A 5,371-nucleotide genomic window follows, 5' to 3' on the forward strand; every position below is an offset into this window, starting at 1 on the left:
CCAAAATGGAAGTAAGACAGGAGTAAGTTAGGAGACAGGAGAATCAATGAAAAGACGAGGTTTAAAACAAGGGATTTAAAAAGCTACAGGAGACAGGAGAAAAGGGATCAATCAGAAGACTAGAATTTAAACCCCAGATATAAAACTTAGATAAATGGAAAAGGAACGGAAAAAACAGAATGAATTTCATAACTAAATATTTTAAAAGGAGATAAGTTAAAATAAAAGTATAAGGTAAGGGCTTTTAAAGATAAAGCATATAACTAGTAGGTGCTGAGAAAAAGGGTGAGAAGAGGAGACAGCGGAAGTGTCGCAGGAGAGTGTGTGAAGAAGGCCCCAGAGTCGCTGCAGCCCCAGGCCCACCTCCTATGCATAGCCTCCCCGTCCCTTGCTGCTTCTTTTTCCCATGGCTAAGGGACAGCATTTCCCATTTTCAGTGGGAAACGGCTGTCCTTCCTTTCTGCACAAGCACAGCGGGCCCGAGGTCTCGGCGCTGGACCCATCAGATAAACCCTGAAGGTGTAGACAGGAAACCCCTAGAACGCCCCCCCCCCAGAAGGCGCTCAGGCAATGTGTCGGGTGAGTGAGAACGAATAAACAAATATGCAAGGGGACAAGCAAAGGCGTCCCTGCCCTGCTTCAGGAGGGGTGATGGGGCCCCACAGGCAAATCTTCCAGCACGGGTCCTCACGTCTGTCACACCCAGTGCCCACTTTATACCACAAATTTTTTGTAATATCCCCTTTACAACCTGATGTGAAAATTATAGATGACACAATCTAGTTGCACATCATTTCAAAGTAGGATGCCCTAATGGAAATGTAACTGAGAAGTACAAGGAAAGTAATTTGTAGTAAAATACTACGCATTTCAATAGGCGGGTGCTCATACAAGCCCACAACAGGATTCAGAATGCAGGAGCCAGATGGTGGCATGAAAGTAACCTCAACAAATGCAACTGATGCGGGTGTCAGGTGTACTGAACTGGCAGCTTATACCACAAACAACGCATCGCCATCAACAACGAGCTCATGGGGAGCAGCTTTGGATAAACTTCTGAAGACAACAGTACTCTTCCCTTGGTTTTCACAGTAGCTGTAACTCAAATCGCCAATAGGTCAAAACCACACACTAGATACTTCGCATTTACCGTATGTATAACCAGAGTTGCGTTCTAGGCTCAAATAAATATAAAGATGTTTTCACCTATGTGGATCTCCAATGAGACACTCAAAGAAATAGGGACATATGACAATTTATTGTTGAGAAGAACATCTGGCATCCCCAGTCCTTGCCCTTTCAGTACTAATGCCACCTTCATCCGCGCACCACACCCTCAGCCACTGTGACAACAGAAAAACAGCTACGAGGCAGCCCTGCCTTACTTAGAACCACTGTCAGCAGGAGAAGCTTGGCTGAACAAGAGAGCATTTGAAAGCCCCCTTGGGTCTCCTCGTAGCTCTCTGGGTACATATTCCAAGCCTCAGAAGTTACAGGGGACATCTTTGTGGTGAAAGAAGGCATTTGGGGTGAGAGCAGGGAAGGCTGCAAGAGAGACCTATGAGTTTTGGCCCAGCTGTATGAGTCTGGTGCTCTGTAGGTTCTTGGGCAGAGGACAGTGAAATGAGTCTTGTGGAAACTGAAGACAGCAGCTAGAAAAGAGGAAAGAGATGTGAGCTCAAGCAGGAGCAAAGGACCCACTGAGAGCCACTGCTGTTGTCTAAGAAGCAGCAGATGACAGAAGAGAGGATGCTTCTCGATTAGAGTAATAAATAAATATACAAAATTATTGTCATCAACCGTAAAACCTCAAGATGACAGATGAAGGGTCGGAGGGAAGGGGCTCCCATTCCCATGGTTTTCATCTAGTTAGTAGAAAGCTCTGGAAAGAAGCCAGCACTGCACAGCTGGAGTGTGAACCTCTCCTTGGAAAATGTATTCAAGCAAGGAGAGGTCAGGAGTCGCGTTGCAGACTCATTCTCAGTTGCAAGGGCCCAGAAAAGATANTTTTGTTTTGTTTTGTTTTGTTTTTTGGCTTTTTCAAACTAGGGCAAGTATTTTAAATAGGCCTAAGTTCAAAACTTAGATCTTGAAAACAGCTTTATTGCTATAAATGATGATGCTGCCTTGTGCCTGTATAAGAGACTTCTATTTTCAATTAGTTACTTGCTGTTACTTTGAATGAGCAACCGCAGTGAGTTAAAATCCTGGGTGCTGGGTTTCACCCAGCCCCTGTGTCACAGGAGTATGTGCTATGTATCCTCCCAAGAGGGTGTGAGAAAGGGGCCATGAGGAAGCAAACAGAAGAAAGTTTTCAGTGACAAGTGTGGAATCTGAATTATGGGATTACATTTTAATAAACGGTACTGTTGTTTTCCTTGTTTCTTAGTTCAGGCTACTACAGCAAATTACCATAGATGAGGTGGCTCAAACAACAAACATTTCATTCTCACAGTTCTAGAAGTGGGAGGGCCAAGATCAAGATGCGAGCAGATGCTGTTCTGGTGAGGGCCCACTGCCTAGTTTATAGAGAACCATCTTCTCATACTCACATGACAGAGAACAGAGAGAGGAAGCAAGTTCTCATGGCTCTACTTATAAGGTCGCCAATCCCTCATGACCGAACTGTCTTCCAAAGACCCCACCTTCAAATACTATCACATTGGGGTTAGGATTTCAACATACAAATGTGGGGGCGGGGGGGGCAGTACACAAGCATTCAGTTCATAACAGTCAATAAACAAACATTTATTGAGGACCTGCTATGTACTTGTGACTGTGCCAAGCACTGCGGATACAGTGGTGACCATGACAGACAGTATCCTTGTCCTTGGGCTGCTTACATTTGAGAAGAATGAGACAGAGAATAAGCATATGAACAGACAAGTATGATAAATGATAAAGATGCTAAAGAAATGTAAATAGGATGATGTTTCCAGCGGGGGTTTCATGGTTAGGGTATCTTGGGCCGGCTTCTGTGAGATGACATTTGAGATGAGAGCTGAATGTTGAGAAGGAGGCAGCCATGCAAAAATCTGAAGAAAGAGAGACCCAAGCCAAAGCTCAGCATGTGCAAAGGCCCTGAGACTGGAAGGAGCTTGTCATGCTCAAGGACAAAAAAAGTCACCATGGCTGGAGCATCGGAAGTGAAGTGAAAGATGGTGGGAGATGAGGTCAGGGAAGGAGCCAGGAGCCAGGCAGATGGGGTCTAGAAGGCCATGGTGAGGAGGCTCGGTTGCCCGTGAAGGTGGAATAAGAATGAGAGGAGCAGCCCCTGTCTGCTGGGGTGGGAGAGGATCAGAGGGCTAAGCTGCATCCTTTTGTCTGGTCCCACCGGAGCCTTTGGACACCAGGATGCCCAAGCTTTGCAGGCTGCAGGATGATAATTCAGACAGTGAATGTTAATACCCACAGCCCTGGTTCGACCTTTTCAGCATTGGGTGTTCTGATTAACTGGCCAATCTCTCTCTTCAGCGCATAGTAGAAGACACTTTGTTCAGGAGGAAGTTGAAATGGCCAGCCCATCTAATAACAGAATATTGAAAAGGTCACAGCAGTACAGCTGAGTCCTCCAACCTACAAATCACAGAGAGCGTCGGCTGAGATAACTCATTCTCCTGACAAATCAAGGAGCAAGGACTGAAGACTGCACAGCTGATTAGGCTCATCGGAAAGCGGAGAGCCAGGGAGAAATCGATGGAAGAACACCACGGCCCCATGCAGGGGGTCAGGGCAGCAGGGGTGCTGATTAACAAATCAGCAGTTGGGGGAAGTGTGCTGCCCCCTAGTGGCCACTCAAATGACAGCAGCGTCTGGAGGCAGTCTGGAAGGCCCAGGTAAGCCTGGTACCTGTTCTGGCCTCAGGGAGGGAGGCCCTGTCTTAGGGGGCCCGCCAGACCAGGAGTTTCGTGTAGGCCTTTTCCGTTTTGCCACAGAAGTATTAAAAAGCACCTTTTCCTAAACCATGGCTAGATAAAATACTTGCCATTAAAATCCCTGAAGTTCTATTTCTTTTTCCAGTAAGGATTTTTTTTAGAAATTAGCTTTTGCCATGACCAGCCTTTGGAAAAAGAGTGAGCAAGAACATGCAAAACTCAGACGCCTCATAAAATGAGGACAGGTTTTATGCTTTCATTTATTATGGAGTTCCACAAACAACGTTCAAGAAAAATTACTGATTTAATTAAAGACCAAGCAATTAACCTTCTCTGTGCTCAGACAGAGGCCTTCACGAGGGCTTTCCCCAGAAGTGTGTCTTCATCTAAGAGGCAGTGGCCGCAGAGAATCTTAATAGATCAGCGAAGCCAGATTGAAATGGAAGGCTCACCTTAAAAAGAAATCTAAGAAGATTAAGAGACAGACGAACATCAAAAATGACTCTGATAAAACCACGACAAAGAACGCTAGAACTGAAAGAGAGAACCAGGATACACAGAATATATTTTTTCAATCACTGGCACAAAGATTTCAGTGGGCTTTGGAGATAAGGGGGCCTGACATTTTGAGAACGGTTGATTAAAAGCTTTTCGGCACAAATGCTCATTTTCACTGGGGGTTGAGCACAAAAATCCATGGAGTAAATTGAAATTCTAAATGCTAAGAGAAGACTAAAAGATTTACTGCCACAGATTCAATTAAGTGGCTAAAAAAAAAAGTACCATCTCCTTCAGGACTCATTTAGGTGCCCGCCTCATAACTGCACAATTTCCCAAACGCTATTTGCTAATGTGTGTTGGGGAGGCGAGGAGGGGCTGGTGGTTCCTGCAGGAGGGGTCCTAGTGGTTGCAGGACCTTAAATCAGGAGCTAGAGGTCTCAGCACCCGCTGCTGAGTCCTCCCTTCACAGCCCCACTGCCACCCACACTGGGAGGTTCCTTGTCCCCTGGAAGCACGCTGGTGTTCCCTCAGGGGCCCCAGGCCTGAGACCACGGGTTTCATTAGTGACCCCCACTGCCCACAGACCCCAGCTTTAGAGGCTAAGAGTGGTCCAGGATTTGCACTCTTAGAGACAGAGCCTAGCTCAAGATGTCCCCGCTGGGCAATGATGGAACCCTCCACTCTTCGGTTCCATATTCTGAGCTGCCAATCTGCCTGCTGGTGCTGGAATGTCGCGTGGGTGCTGCCTTAGCCAGGCTGTTCAGTCAGAAGGGATTATTTAAAGAGCTGCTCCTAACAGCATACTTAAGGCCCAGAGATGGGCTAGAATCAGCAGAAAGGCCAATGAGTTCTTGCAAAGTGGCAAGTGTTAATTTAATGCTTTCTGCACCACTGTCTATGAATTAACCTAGCCATAGTAAACTATCGTTAGCTCAAGTGTGAGGTGGTCTCAGTGGTGAGAGGACCTGCGCAAAGCTGTGAACACTGATGAAAAG

At 46.2% G+C, this 5,371-nt stretch overlaps 1 protein-coding gene across 1 annotated transcript in view; it reads left to right on the forward strand.

Annotated features, from left to right (window-relative positions):
• Positions 1-5,371, forward strand: part of FSTL4 (follistatin like 4) — a 414,473-nt gene that overhangs the window by 249,103 nt on the left and 159,999 nt on the right. The window lies entirely within an intron of this gene.

The sequence above is a fragment of the Hipposideros armiger genome, unplaced genomic scaffold (assembly GCF_001890085.2).
Source record: "Hipposideros armiger isolate ML-2016 unplaced genomic scaffold, ASM189008v1 scaffold_66, whole genome shotgun sequence".
NCBI lineage: Eukaryota > Metazoa > Chordata > Mammalia > Chiroptera > Hipposideridae > Hipposideros > Hipposideros armiger.